This window comes from Biomphalaria glabrata, chromosome 13, assembly GCF_947242115.1.
Source record: "Biomphalaria glabrata chromosome 13, xgBioGlab47.1, whole genome shotgun sequence".
Lineage (NCBI taxonomy): Eukaryota > Metazoa > Mollusca > Gastropoda > Planorbidae > Biomphalaria > Biomphalaria glabrata.
Genome location: NC_074723.1, coordinates 1,052,638 through 1,069,197, shown reverse-complemented (window position 1 = coordinate 1,069,197; position 16,560 = coordinate 1,052,638). Strand labels below are relative to the sequence as shown.

At 37.2% G+C, this 16,560-nt stretch overlaps 1 long non-coding RNA gene across 1 annotated transcript; it reads left to right on the top strand.

The window, feature by feature from the left end:
* Positions 1-1,135: 1,135 nt before the first annotated feature.
* Positions 1,136-15,858, top strand: LOC129922332 (uncharacterized). Its single transcript, XR_008774331.1, has 7 exons — positions 1,136-1,306; positions 6,479-6,535; positions 7,479-7,509; positions 11,637-11,713; positions 12,434-12,487; positions 12,625-12,820; positions 15,540-15,858. It is a non-coding gene; the product is annotated as an uncharacterized LOC129922332 (long non-coding RNA).
* The last annotated feature ends 702 nt before the right edge of the window (positions 15,859-16,560 follow it).

Below are 16,560 nucleotides of genomic sequence, written 5' to 3'. Positions count from 1 at the left end.
ACATCTATAGGTTTCTACCAAAATAGTTGCAGAACAATATCATTTCATTTTTTTTAAAAACGTTTCGGTCATGTGGCCCGCAAGACGAGTGCTAGATATTAAAATGCCCCGCGGGTCGAATTAGGTTGGGCATCACTGGTTTAAACAATGAAGAAAATAAGTTGATTGCATATGTGTGTGTGTTTATATATGTGATAACTATTTTGCATGTATATGTATTTAGCACATCTTGCTTTTTTCTTTAAATTATAACACTAAAAAAAAACTATTTAAATTTTTCATCAAGAGAGACAATTAGGACTGGAAGATGAAAGGTGGAATTTATTTGTCTACTTCCCTTTGACCAAAATAAAATACATTTTCAAGACAACCCAAACAGGATATGAATTCAAGAGGATTGACCAAATGGACAGTCAGCTGAATTCAGAGGTCCCTATAATGGTCACTTCCCTATAATGGTCACTTCCCCCCCAAAAAAAAAATTCAATCTCTACCACTGAATGTAATCTTTTATTGCTTAGAGAATTGACGTTGCTGGTCAGTGTTGATGCCTTCTAAGACATTTGGTGACGCTTGTACAATGTAGACGCGGAACCGTTGACATGTTTGCCTTGTGTGTTATTTTTTTAATTAACTAAGACTTCGACTGAATAAAGTGAAAAATAAAAACAAATATTTTTTTATTGTAATTCTTTCTAATTACTTTGCTTGCACATATCTTTCAGCTTGCTCAGTGCGTTACGGTCCAATCTCTTTTGTCAATCACTGGGGGTAGGGGGGGAGTCTGGTATAAAGCTTCCGTGTTGCATTTAGGAGCCCAGAAAACATTAGTTATTTTAGAAAGAAAATCCGCTGCCGAGAACAAACAGAGACGGCGAAAAGAAAATCTAAATCTACCACCTGCGGACAATTGTTATGCTTGCCCTGAATGTGGCAAAATATGTAGGTCACACCTGGGGCTGCGCTACCACGTGACTCGGACTCAAAGACAAACCTTATTATTATTAGTTTTGGAACGAAGTATAATCGACTTGACTTTGAACCCGACATTGTGACGACATAGGCATTGGGATTCAAGATTAGGATTGTAGATTTTTAGATCCAGTTATTGCTAGGCTCTCAGGGGGGATAACATTGTCGTAGTGACTGACTCAGCTGTGGCCCATTCTGAATTAAAGATTGTTATGATGTTTTCATCTCAAGTGACTGTCCATTGAGCCTGTTCGTTACTTTTCGCTCTTTGTGACGTCATGTAGATCGATATTTTCGGACTCGCACCTGTAATACACGATCTACAATTATCAAGGTACTTTAGAAATACTTTAAGTACAACTTACATACATACATTCGTTATACAACTTACTTTGTTAGGTGTTTGAGATGCCACTGCGAGATGTTTGAGATGCCACTGCGAGATGTTTGAGTTCAAATTTAGGTCATTTTCCCTTTTTTTTAAATTTTATAAATGCTTTTTTTAAATTGAGTATCTACGACAAATTTAATGACATGCCTGATCCTATGCTTAATATAAGATTTAAAAAAACAAATATATTTTCTAGTTGTGACCTCTACTGGGAATACAAAAGTGTTTTATTTCGTAAAAAGTGTCTCTGTTATTTTTTCATGAACACAACTATCTCCAATATATTTTGGACTTTTATTCACCAGTAGTAGTTTCTAAAAATGCAAAGAAATATTGACAATTAAATTATTACATATTCTTGTTAGTTATTATAAATGACCTTAGAACATTTCTAGTTCAATTGTTACGGCATCTAGTAACTGATGTAAGCCCATGTGGGTTGTATGTCTAGGCTTGTAAAGGGACGAGCAAAGGAAAACGAGAACTATGAACAATTCTGAACAAAGTTCTTACATTTGTTGTTGTGATACCATAAAATTAGTTGTTGTTTTTTTTATAAATGCAATGTATCTTTTGGAAGGTGAATAAAAAAAAAGATTCTCAGTAATTGTGAGGGCAATCTAACACAATTACCAAACATGGTACAAATATGTCAGAAATCTAAAGCCCCCATGCCTGACATCCTAGCTGGTAGTCTCTACTATAGTGTATTCACGAATCTATGAATCCACTAGTTTGACTACATATATATTCATTTGGTGAAATGTCGAAATGATATTTATACTATGGTTATTATGGAAGTACATGTGTATCGTGCACATTAGCGGTTTTATAATGAATTTAATAAAATTTATATATAGATACTAAGATAGTTTTTAATTTCGTGCATATTTTTCAGTTTTATTTTTGTGTTTTTCTTTTTCATTTGGGGCCATCCTAATGATCCTATTCACTTCTTCTAGGACATCTAATTAGGCAAGCCCGGCCCTGCGTTTGAGTCGCCTCCCTTAATCTGACAACCTTTAAATGCAATGTGAAAGATCAAGGTTCTTACAAAGCTTCCCTGCTTTCCAAAAGCTCCATTGTTGGACAAAAAAAATTATGTCCATGGGTCTGACAAGTGTGACATTAAAACTTGCCTTCATAACCGTCAGTGGGCTGGAAGGATGTGGTAAATAGATACCTGTCAATCAGATAGTATCAATTAATCAATTAAAAGACTGAACAATGATTACTGCTGCGAGGGGAGGGGAATAACTATTTAAAAAGATCATTGTTGCTTATTTTTACATTGTTTCGAATGTTCCTTCAGAACTGATGACTAATTCAATTATAAGTACTTAATTAACTAATTGGTTATTTTTTTTTATTGATTCGTGTCTTATGTCAATGAGTAAAAAAAGCAAAATTTTAACTAAATCTGAGAAAGGGTGTGGGAGAGATAACTTGTACAAACTTTTTTACAGACAGACAGACAGACAGACAGAATGAGTTGATATTAAATAATATAAAAATGAAGGTTGAGCATCGCATAAAAGATGTTTGAGATGCCACTGCGAGATGTTTGAGATGCCACTACGAGATGTTTGAGATGCCACTGCGAGATGTTTGAGATGCCACTGCGAGATGTTTGAGATGCCACTACGAGATGTTTGAGATGCCATTGCGAGATGTTTGAGATGCCACTACGAGATGTTTGAGATGCCACTACGAGATGTTTGAGATGCCACTGCGAGATGTTTGAGATGCCACTACGAGATGTTTGAGATGCCACTGCGAAATGTTTTAGATGCCACTACGAGATGTTTGAGATGCCACTGCGAGATGTTTGAGATGCCACTACGAGATGTTTGAGATGCCACTGCGAGATGTTTGAGATGCCACTACGAGATGTTTGAGATGCCAATGCGAGATGTTTGAGATGCCACTGCGAGATGTTTGAGATGCCACTGCGAGATGTTTGAGATGCCACTGCGAGATGTTTGAGATGCCACTACGAGATGTTTGTGATGCAACTACGAGATGTTTTTTGAGATGCCACTGCGAGATGTTTGAGATGCCACTGCGAGATGTTTGAGATGCCACTACGAGATGTTTGAGATGCCACTGCGAGATGTTTGAGATGCCACTACGAGATGTTTGAGATGCCACTGCGAGATGTTTGAGATGCCACTACGAGATGTTTGAGATGCCACTGCGAAATGTTTGAGATGCCACTGCGAAATGTTTGAGATGCCACTGCGAGATGTTTGAGATGCCACTGCGAGATGTTTTTTGAGATGCCACTGCGAGATGTTTGAGATGCCACTGCGAGATGTTTTTTGAGATGCCACTGCGAGATGTTTGAGATGCCACTGCGAGATGTTTGAGATGCCACTACGAGATGTTTGTGATGCAACTACGAGATGTTTTTTGAGATGCCACTGCGAGATGTTTGAGATGCCACTGCGAGATGTTTGAGATGCCACTACGAGATGTTTGTGATGCAACTACGAGATTTTTTTTGAGATGCCACTGCGAGATGTTTGAGATGCCACTGCGAGATGTTTGAGATGCCACTACGAGATGTTTGAGATGCCACTGCGAGATGTTTGAGATGCCACTACGAGATGTTTGAGATGCCACTGCGAGATGTTTGAGATGCCACTACGAGATGTTTGAGATGCCACTGCGAAATGTTTGAGATGCCACTGCGAAATGTTTGAGATGCCACTGCGAGATGTTTGAGATGCCACTGCGAGATGTTTGAGTTGCCACTGCGAGATGTTTGAGTTGCCACTACGAGATGTTTGAGTTGCCACTGTGAGATGTTTGAGATGCCACTACAAGATGTTTGAGTTGCCACTGCGAGATGTTTGAGATGCCACTACGAGATGTTTGAGATGCCAGTTTGAGATGCCACTACGAGATGTTTGAGATGCCACTGCGAGATGTTTAAGATGCCACTGCGAGATGTTTGAGTTGCCACTGCGAGATGTTTGAGATGCCAGTTTGAGATGCCACTACGAGATGTTTGAGTTGCCACTGCGAGATGTTTGAGTTGCCACTGCGAGATGTTTGAGATGCCACTACGAGATGTTTTAGATGCCACTACGAGATGTTTGAGATGCCACTACGAGATGTTTTAGATGCCACTACGAGATGTTTGAGATGCCACTGCGAGATGTTTGAGATGCCACTTCGAGATGTTAGTGATGCCACTGCGAGATGTTTGAGATGCCACTGCGAGATGTTAGTGATGCCACTGCGAGATGTTAGTGATGCCACTACGAGATGTTTGTGATGCAACTACGAGATGTTTTTTGAGATGCCACTGCGAGATGTTTGAGATGCCACTGCGAGATGTTTGAGATGCCACTACGAGATGTTTGAGATGCCACTACGAGATGTTTGAGATGCCACTGCGAGATGTTTGAGATGCCACTACGAGATGTTTGAGATGCCACTGCGAGATGTTTGAGATGCCACTACGAGATGTTTGAGATGCCACTGCGAAATGTTTGAGATGCCACTGCGAAATGTTTGAGATGCCACTGCGAGATGTTTGAGATGCCACTGCGAGATGTTTTTTGAGATGCCACTGCGAGATGTTTGAGATGCCACTGCGAGATGTTTTTTGAGATGCCACTGCGAGATGTTTGAGATGCCACTGCGAGATGTTTGAGATGCCACTACGAGATGTTTGTGATGCAACTACGAGATGTTTTTTGAGATGCCACTGCGAGATGTTTGAGATGCCACTGCGAGATGTTTGAGATGCCACTACGAGATGTTTGTGATGCAACTACGAGATGTTTTTTGAGATGCCACTGCGAGATGTTTGAGATGCCACTGCGAGATGTTTGAGATGCCACTACGAGATGTTTGAGATGCCAGTTTGAGATGCCACTACGAGATGTTTGAGATGCCACTGCGAGATGTTTAAGATGCCACTGCGAGATGTTTGAGTTGCCACTGCGAGATGTTTGAGATGCCAGTTTGAGATGCCACTACGAGATGTTTGAGTTGCCACTGCGAGATGTTTGAGTTGCCACTGCGAGATGTTTGAGATGCCACTACGAGATGTTTTAGATGCCACTACGAGATGTTTGAGATGCCACTACGAGATGTTTTAGATGCCACTACGAGATGTTTGAGATGCCACTGCGAGATGTTTGAGATGCCACTTCGAGATGTTAGTGATGCCACTGCGAGATGTTTGAGATGCCACTGCGAGATGTTAGTGATGCCACTGCGAGATGTTAGTGATGCCACTACGAGATGTTTGTGATGCAACTACGAGATGTTTTTTGAGATGCCACTGCGAGATGTTTGAGATGCCACTGCGAGATGTTTGAGATGCCACTACGAGATGTTTGAGATGCCACTGCGAGATGTTTGAGATGCCATTACGCCTATGTGTTCCCCATCCCCTGTTTCCGCCTATGACGTTACTTACACATCAGCTCCGTTCCCGGAGTACTTGGAGTAGTAAAGACCAACCAGCGTGTTGCTGATGTTTGAAGTATAGCTCATCAAAAAAATGCAAAGAAATATTGACCATTAAATTGTTACATATACTTGTTATTTATTATAAATGAATTTAATTTTTTTTTTAGTGAAAAATTGAGCTTCCGATAATTTGGGGCTCTGTGTCATAATTACCAAACATGGATGAAACATGTCAGAACTCTATAGCCCCATACTTAAAACCCTAGCTCATAGTCTCCACTATAGTCTAAACGTCAAGGCTCATTCACGAATCTTTGGATCCACTTGTTTGCTTACATATGTTAAAAGACTACTGTTTTTCCATTTGGTTAAATGTTGAATTAATAACAGTTTAGATAACTGTGACCCAATAGATGATATCTTCCTAGATATTTCCAAAGCTTTTGACAAAGTTCACGAGCATAGTTTGCTTAAAAAATTAAAATATTTTGGCATTGGTGGTCCATTTTCTGATACGGAGAGAACAAACTGTAATCTGTAATAATAAATAGCTCTAAGCCAACACCAATAACAGTAAACTCAGGTGTAACTCAATAAACAGTCTTAGGTCCACTACTACTTCTAATTAACATAAACGAATTATCAAATTGCATAAGTTCAGGAACAAACCTTCACTGTTTTCAGGACCTTTGGTAGGTCAAAAACAGGAGAGAGATATACAGAAAAGATCAGTAATTGGAGGTAGGTCATCTCTTTTCAACATTCATAGAGCCTATGCATCTCTTTTTTTCTTCTTAAGATGATTTTTTTTTCTATCGAGGGCCGCATTTAAAAAAATAGGGGACGGGGGCCGCATATACAGTATTTGTACTCAACGGAGTTGTTATCCTTGTGACTGCTGTCACATTCAATCACCATCGACCTGATCTTACACATACTTATTTAAAAATTGTAAACAATCCATAGCATTGTATGTGGACCAAAATAATGTACAAATTTTTAAAGTGTGAAATTGTAACTTTTGGCTTTGACTTGAACCTCTCTTTCAGGTCATAATTTACTTGGAGGTGTGTACTCAGCCTTTGCATTAAGTCAGTGATTCCCAAAGTGGTCTATATAGACCCCCAGGGGTCTACGAGGACTTCCAAGGGGTCTACGGAAGTGAAAAAATAAATTAGGGAACTATAACTTTAAAATGGGGGTCTACGATAGTGGATCTCATTTAAGCATGTCAAGACTTTAAATTTATTTTCTCATCAGTGATCTGTACTTTAGCTAAATCTTTGAATTGTAAACCTGTTAGTTGAAAGAATTTTGTTTATTTAAAAATTGTAACATCTTATTTACTTATTTTAATTAGCTTAATTGTATATATGAAAGTAATATATATATGACCGAGTCTAGCAAGATCTATAGAAGGTACAGTATTGGTTATTAGTTATATGTCATCCTTCCTTCCCTGTCAAATAAGCTGTTTTATTTGAGCTTTTTATGTAACAAAGTTTTAATTTAAGTCGCTATGAAACCATTTAAGGTGGAACATCATTTGAGACACCCGGGACCCCCGGTTCGGAAGTCAAGCCCTTTATCACTCAACCACCGAGCCTCCCACTACGAATATATGGAAACCCAATTATTCTTTTCAATTTTATCTTTTATTTTCTTGTTTTTAAATTGAATACAGGTGCAACACTTGGCACAAGTTTAGCTGTTTGGTAAGTTATGTAAACCAACAGTTCACAAACTGTAGTCATCGTACCTCCTTAGGTGTTACGCAGTAAGATGAAAATAATGAACATTTTTTTTTAATCTAAAAGCATGCTTATCCAATGATGGGAAGCGTGGTCGAGAGGCTAAGTGCGCCTGAATTGTGCTTGGCTTGGCTACCTATAAATGGGGCTCGAGGTTCGAAACCCGACTCGGGCAGAGTTGTGTTTACTGCAGCACGGAAACCTTTGTTTATTAATCAACTCTTTTCTCAGTACTGTTTTGAAGTATTTAGTTTGACATCCCAACCATAGGTTTGAAGACATTCTTGAGATGAATATTCCCAACTGGGTATTGAGCCCGAAGCTTATATCAACCCAGTCTGTCTCTCTGGTAAAATGTTTGAACGTTTATCTCCCATTTCTCATTCTCGGATCAAGTTAGAACTTTGCACAATTATTTATTGAACCTGACAAGACATGAATCAATTTAAAAAATTATCAAATTAGGTACTTAATTTTTGGTGATTTATTATTTTGTTTTATATCGAAATAAGGGAAATAAATGCAACTTAATGCTGTATTTATGGATTTCATCCCTTCATTGTCATTTGGCACGTTTTTTCTCCCTATTCCCATTCTCGGGTCAAGTTGTATTTTTAGCATAATTATTCATAGTCGATGACAATAGACGAATAAATCGAGAAATTAACAAATTAGTGTACTAATTAATCAATTTCGTTCTTTGAAACCGCAGCTGAATTTTCTGTTAGCAATAATTTTAACTTAATTTTTTTTTTAGCATAGGAGGAGGCAGAGGAAGTAGCCGTGGACCAGCAAGTAGCTACACAGTGCAGAATTTTCAGTCCCAGCATGGGGTAAAATATTGTTGCAACTCTCGGCTAGACACTCAACGAATAGGCAAGCAACTCAACACAGTTTAACAGGCAATAAATACGTGTGTTTATTCACTAGGGCAAACACATAACACCCTTAGGCTTCCTCAGAGTCTTACTACTAATTATACCAGTCCTTTGTTACTTAACCCGAATGTAGACCAACGACAGCCTTCCCCGCTTCGCTCCAGGCCATTACTACAACCTTCAGGCTTTACAAAAGTTGGCCTCTTAGTTTCCCACACATTAAGACTCTTCACAATCCCTGATGCACTGTTCTTCTCTCCATTCTAGTGTCTTCCTGTTTACGTTCACTAGTGCGCACCCCAAGCACTGGTGCAAGGCAGGGTTACAACAAAATTTTGCCTTTACATGATTTTATTAGATCGTTTACATCAACTCACGCTGTCTGTTTGTCTGTCCGTCTGGTAAAAGTTTGTACACGTTATATCTACCACACTCGGATCAAACTGAAATTGTGCACAATTATTTCCTTTTACCCGACAACAAGAGAATTAATTTTTTAAAAAGCTAAATCAGTCCACTTTTTAGGTCATAGTCTAAGTATTAGTGAACATAAACCTTAAAAGTAGGTCGAGACTTTAGAAACAATAGGCATTACAAGCGTCCATGATCATAAGCTCTCCTCTAGCAGAGTGGTTACAGTGTTGAGAAGGCTTGAGCCATGAATTTGAAATAACGTAGTCGTGCCTCCTCACATTAATAGATTGTTATAAATGCATTCTATTTTTAGTCTAGATCTATTACACATTTAATAAGACTGACCCAAACTGCTAATTGATATAACTCTGCTGAATATAAGCTTTTATATCTATGTGTCATAGGGTGTCTTCCCCAACTAATGTCAGGTACCCATCAGAGGCACCCAAGAATCCCAAAATAAAAATCCCAGTCTTCACCGGGAATTGAACCCGGGACCCCAGGTTCAGAAGCCAATCGCTTTACCGCTCAGCCACCTCGCCTTAAGGTGTGTACTCTGGAGCTTTAATGAAGTTAATGGTTGGGAAATTGTTCTTTAATTAATTTTTAAAAAAACGTGTTTTTCTCAGTCAAAGCACGGGCTTCATCTGTTGTTACACTCGCAATCTTGTCTCAAGCTAACCCAACACTTTCTACACAGTTCTTCATAGTATGAAATAAGTATTGGTCTGAGTTTGTAATTGATTGAATACTTCGAAATATTGCCAATTAGAATAATCTTCGTTTACTTTAAACTTTTAAGAATGACATGTAGAGACAATGTTTGTTTACCTTCTTTTCATAACATATAAGAATCAGAAATTTAAATGATTTCTATAGATATTTATAATTATTACTTTTATATATTTGCATTTTTTTATATGTATAAACTGTGGGCACATCTGATTTCTGTTGGCTTCCGCGGCGCATAAAACACTCCGGCGGACCGCACGTGGCCCGGGTGACGTAATTTACCCGCTCCTGCACTCTAATCAAAAGTGATTATTCATTTTTATTAGTTTCGTAGCTTTATTTTGTATCTTATTATCTTTCTTATTAGCGACTTGTGGTGGGGGTAGGGGATTGTCCCAAATTAAATTTAATGTTGGGCTAACAAAAGTTAAATAGAGTTTTAGTTTAGTTTTAGTTTAGGGATTGTTCGATGTATAAAAATTTCTGTTAAAAGACCCTATTGGGATTCCATGATATGTTTATCATCTATCCCTTGGCTTCTGTCTGGCGCTGTGAGAGTTCATGTTACCAAGTCCATCCCCTTTTTTCAGATAAGCAGCTGCTATTAAGGTATGTGTGGTACTTTTGTCCATTCAATGTGTCATAACAGAAGCGCGATGGCTGAGCGGTAAAGCGGTTGGCTTCCAAACCAGAGGTTCCAACTTTCTCTTGAAGACTAGCCCTTTTATTCTCGGTATCTATGGGCGCCTTTGAGTCCACCCAGCTCTAATGAGTACCTCACACTAGTTGGGGAAAAGTAAAGGCTGTTGGTCGTTGTGCTGGCCAAATGACACCCCTGTTACCCCTGTTGCCATATGCCACAGAAACAGATGACCTTCACATCATCTGCCCTATAGATCGCAAGGTCTGAGAGGGGAACTTTTTTATGCGTCATCAAGGGGGATGTAATTTGAGTGCAAAGTTCTCTACATTTTGTGAATAACCTTGACCTATCTACAATTGTGTGACAAGTATTTTGTGTAGTTTTTTTTTTATTGTTCTATATATTACGCAATCATCTGCAAATAACCTGACTTTTTGTACTTGAATTAATGCCATTTGGTAGGTCCTATGTGTATATTAGAAACATCAGTGGACCTAAGACTTCCTTGAGGCACACCTGTGTATCCTGTTACTGGAGCTTATTGAGAGCCAGAACCGTAGTGATGGGGGGGGGAGGGGGCAAGGGGGCACGATGCACTGGGCGCCACACACAGAAAGGCTTCAAAAAATACAATTATTGTAGATATTTTTGTTAGGTAATACATTATAAGGTTATTTGTATTGTATTAGTACGATTCTCTCTCTCTCTTTTAATCAGGCCTTTTCCAAACACTGCTCAATACACACATCAAACTCAAGAACTTGACAACTAGAGTTCCAAAATATAGTAGCACAACACAATTGGCAGCACAATAAACTGACTACAAATGTTACACTGTACATCACCGTACTGCCGAGCTAAACTAAACCACTGTCTCTATATCTCTTCCTGGATTGGTACGTTTTACTCGAGGACTCCACTAGGACCGATTGCATGGTCAACAGTCCCGGCCTCCTCGCTGTCCTATACTGAAATTACACTACACTACACACTGTCTCTGGTCCACCAAGGCTTCTGATCACATGACCGCAACACGGGCCATATTTACTTGCAAACGTCAGACCAGTATTGTCCTTTGTCCGTCGACATAGTAGGCTAAACTGTATTACTGGCCTGTGTCACATGTGTCAGCTGATTGTACACAGTTAACTCTATCGCCAATAGGATTACAACACTAGGCCTATTATTATTAAATAAATTTCATCAACAAGTCTATATTTCTATGTGATGTTAATGGGGCGGGGGGGGGGGGCGCCAATAGTGTACCTTTAGCCGGGTGCACGCTTTGCTCACTACGCCTCTGTCAATAACGATGTGCTCTTTACCTGGGTAAATCCTTGGTCCCACGAAGCAGTAATGCCAACATTTTTAAGTAAAGGTGATAAACTTTTTATAAGACTACTAAAATGATATCTCTGTTACAGCCCAGGGTGAAGAAGGCGTGACTAAAATACTAAAGTTAGTTGAAGCAGAGCTTGCAAAGTTAAAGATAAAGTATGCTGTAAGTTATTTGACTAATTTCATGGAAAGATTATTAGTCTATCTACTTATCTTATCTTATCTTTGATTAAAAAAATGGGCGTGATGGCTGAATGGTAAAGGGCTTGACTTCTGAAACAAGGGGTCTTGAGTTCAAGACCCGGTGAAGACGGACTTTAAATGTTTAATGGATACCTAGCATTTGTTGTGGATAAGTAAAGGTGTTTGCCCCGTAGATCTGAAAGGTTCACATTTGAACCCATTAGCTCCTTCGTTCTGCGGTCGGGAACTTATGGTTCTAGTCCTAAACCGTTTTAGAACTCTTCGAAAGTCCCCTTTCAATATGCTTGCTTTATACTTTTTAAATTACAGATATCTACAAGTCTCGCTGCTACAAATTTTAATTTTAAGGTAATTCTACTCTTTCATATAAACCATTTTCAATCTGCAAGATTCTTTGCTCTTATTTTTTCTAGCTGTAGTTTTTATTTTTAAAAATATGTTTGAATAGAAGAAAAAAGCTTTAAAATTTTTGAGTTACTTCCATAGACATAAATAAATACTTCCTATTGTTGAGGGTTGTAAAGATGTTTCTGGTAACCGGAGAAATATTTTGTTTAAGCTCTTTAAAACTCTAAACGTCTTTGAGAAATTTGTTTAGAACTTTGTCTTGCCAATGATATTTAGGTGTAGCTAATATCTTCCAAGAAGGTTTATATATTTTAAATTGTCCTTTTTTCAGGAGCTGGAACATTCTCAAGAGATAAAGAATAAGCAGCTTAAACAAGCGAAGGACGTAAGTTATATCTTTTACTATCAAAGCGTAATTATATTTTTTTTTTTGTAATCTATAAGATAAGAATTAAAATTTGAAACGAATATGTTTTAACATAATTTAACATAATAGTTTTAACAAATATGTTTTCTCTTCAGAATCGAAAAATGGCTCTGAACAAGAAGGACTAAATAATCGAGGTCAAAAGAGTTTTAGAAATATCAAGAAAGTGCAAAATTCTCTTCTTAACAAAACATTGATTGAAATTGTAAAAAAAAAAAAAAACTTAAGACTTTGTTTATAAAACACATTTTTTTTCCTCTAGCTTCTAAAACGGGAGCTTCAAGAATTAAGGTAAGTATATAGCTTCACAATTAGTCTCTCATTAGCACTTATTTTGTTCTATAAATTAGCCCAAGTAAAATCTGAAAAAAAAAAAATAATAATAATGTTTTATATTTACTTTAATGAATTTTTTTTTCTAATCTCACTTGTCCTCCTTGAATGTTGTCCTCCTTGAATGTTGTCCTACTTGAATGTTGTCTCCTTGAATATTGTCCTACTTGAATGTTGTCTTACTTGAATGTTGTCCTACTTGAATGTTGTCCTACTTTAATGTTGTCCTACTTTAATGTTGTCCTACTTGAATATTGTCCTACTTGAATGTTATCTAACTTGAATGTTGTCCTACCTGAATGTTGTCCTCCTTGAATGTTGTCCTACTTGAATGTTGTCTCCTTGAATATTGTCCCACTTGAATGTTGTCCTACTTGAATGTTGTCCTACTTTAATGTTGTCCTCCTTGAATGTTGTCCTCCATGAATGTTGTCTAACTTGAATGTTGTCCTACTTTAATGTTGTCCTACTTGAATGTTGTCTCCTTGAATATTGTCCTACTTGAATGTTGTCTTACTTGAATGTTGTCTTACTTGAATGTTGTCCTACTTTAATGTTGTCCTACTTGAATATTGTCCTACTTAAATGTTATCTAACTTGAATGTTGTCCTACCTGAATGTTGTTCTCCTTGAATGTTGTCTAACTTGAATGTTGTCCTACCTGAATGTTGTCCTCCTTGAATGTTGTCCTCCATGAATGTTGTCCTACTTGAATGTAGTCCTCCTTGAATGTTGTCTAACTTGAATGTTGTCCTACCTGAATATTGTCCTCCTTGAATGTTGTCTAACTTGAATGTTGTCCTACCTGAATGTTGTCCTCCTTGAATGTTGTCCTCCATGAATGTTGTCCTACTTGAATGTAGTCCTCCTTGAATGGTGTCCTCCTTGAATATTATCCTACTTGAATGTTGTCTAACTTGAATGTTGTCCTCCTTGAATGTTATCCTACATGAATGTTGTCCTACTTGAATGTAGTCCTCCTTGAATGGTGTCCTCCTTGAATATTATCCTAATTGAATGTTGTCCTCCTTGAATGTTGTCGTACTTGAATGTTGTCCTCCTTTAATGTTTTTTTAATCATTCTATTATCCTACTTAAATGTTGTCCTAATTTAATGTTGTCTTACTTAAATGTTGTCCTCCTTGAATGTTGTCCTACTTGAATGTTGTTCTACTTTAATGTTGTCCTCCTTGAATGTTGTCCTACTTTAATATTGTCCTACTTGAATGTTGTCCTCCTTGAATATTGTCTAACTTGAATGTTGTTCTCCTTGAATGTTGTCTCCTTGAATATTGTCCTACTTGAATGTTGTCTTACTTGAATGTTGTCCTACTTGAATGTTGTCCTACTTTAATGTTGTCCTACTTTAATGTTGTCTTACTTGAATGTTGTCCTACTTTAATGTTGTCCTACTTTAATGTTGTCTCCTTGAATATTGTCCTACTTGAATGTTGTCTTACTTGAATGTTGTCCTACTTGAATGTTGTCCTACTTTAATGTTGTCCTACTTTAATGTTGTCTTACTTGAATGTTGTCCTACTTTAATGTTGTCCTACTTGAATATTGTCCTACTTGAATGTTATCTAACTTGAATGTTGTCCTACCTGAATGTTGTTCTCCTTGAATGTTGTCTAACTTGAATGTTGTCCTACCTGAATGTTGTCCTCCTTGAATGTTGTCCTCCATGAATGTTGTCCTACTTGAATGTAGTCCTCCTTGAATGTTGTCTAACTTGAATGTTGTCCTCCTTGAATGTTATCCTACATGAATGTTGTCCTTCTTGAATGTAGTCCTCCTTGAATGGTGTCCTCCTTGAATATTATCCTACTTGAATGTTGTCCTCCTTGAATGTTGTTTTACTTGAATGTTGTCCTCCTTTAATGTTTTTTTTAATCATTCTATTATCCTTCTTGAATGTTGTCCTAATTTAATGTTGTCTTACTTAAATGTTGTCCTCCTTGAATGTTGTCCTACTTGAATGTTGTTCTACTTTAATGTTGTCCTCCTTGAATGTTGTCCTACTTTAATATTGTCCTACTTGAATGTTGTCCTCCTTGAATATTGTCTAACTTGAATGTTGTCCTCCTTGAATGTTGTCCTACCTAAATGTTGTCCTCCTTGAATGCTGTCCTACTTGAATGTTGTTTAACTTGAATGTTATCTTACATGAATGTTGTCCTCCTTTAATGTTTGTTTTAAATCATTCTATTATCCTACTTGAATGTTGTCTTTATTTAATTTTGTCCTCCTTGAATGTTGTCCTCCTTGAATGTTGTCCTCCTTGAACGTTGTCCTTCTTTAATGTGTTTTTTTTAAATCATTCTATTTCTATTTCGATAATTTTTTTCCTGGTCTCGATTATCCTACTTAATTGTTGTCCTGCTTGAATGTTGTCCTACTTGAATGTTGTCCTACTTGAATGTTGTCCTCCTTGAATGTTGTCCTCCTTGAACGTTGTCCTTCTTTAATGTTTTTTTTTTAAATCATTCTATTTCTATTTCGATAATTTTTTTCCTGGTCTCACTTATCCTACTTAATTGTTGTCCTGCTTGAATGTTGTCCTTCCTGAATGTTGTCCTGCTTAAATGTCCTACTTGAATGTTGCAACACTTTAATTGTTCCCCCTTGAATGTTGTCCTACTTAAATATTGTCTTTCTTTCCTTTTTTTTTTTTAAGAGAAGCAACAAACAACTGAAATAAATCAGCCAAAAGTTCCTCATTCTTCCCTTTTGATTACCTGAGGCACTCACTTGGATGGCTGCCTGGTCGTGCGGTTTGCGCGCTGGAGTGTCGTTCGGATTTATCGACGGTCTAGTGTTCAAACCCTGCCCGCTCCCATCCCCCGTTGTCCTGCGGGAGGTTTGGACTAGGAAGTAAACTATCTTCAACTCTGAAGGAACATCCGAAACATGTCAAACAAAACAAGCCTGTAATTTTGTTTAAGACTAATGCAAGGCCTTGGAAATTGTTTCTAAGGAGGAAGAAGACACATGTCATTTTGTAAATTTAATTATAGAAATGCATCGCACCATTGAACACTTATGTTAGCTTGTTGGTTTTTGTTTTTTTTTTGGTTAGTTAAATATATTTAAATGTTTGACATAATGTTGGTAATATTTTCTAAATGTTCATATTATATCTGGTTATATTCTTCTTCTAAATCTGTTTTCTCATTCAAAATTGTAAACTTGCATATTTATATTTGCTTGTATATTTAATGAAAATTAAAATGCTAATTGTTGTTAATAAAAATAAATAGCAGCCTTTACAGAGAATCATTTTATTTATTGCTTAACTCTTTCTGTCCTGATTGATGATACCACCGTTGATTTGACCCCCAAAAATTAACTTAATTTTTGTTAATTTTTTTTTTACTTTATTTGGTGTTATATAAAAAATTCTATACCATTTATAATATTTTCTAATTAAAACAAAAACATAATTGAAGTTTAATCGTAACAGGGCAGAGAAATATAAATGGCTTAAATGAATAATTAAATCTGAACGCGGAAAATAATTATTTCTGGATAACCTGTATATCATGTAATTAAATAGCTCACTGAACAAAAACCTATACAGAAAATTTTCCTTTGAAACATAAGCAAACTAATGATAAGGCTTGTCTACGAGTCTGAAGATTAATGAGGAATGAAGTATTTCCTGTGTTTACGCAGCCCCAGCTGTGACCTACAAACTT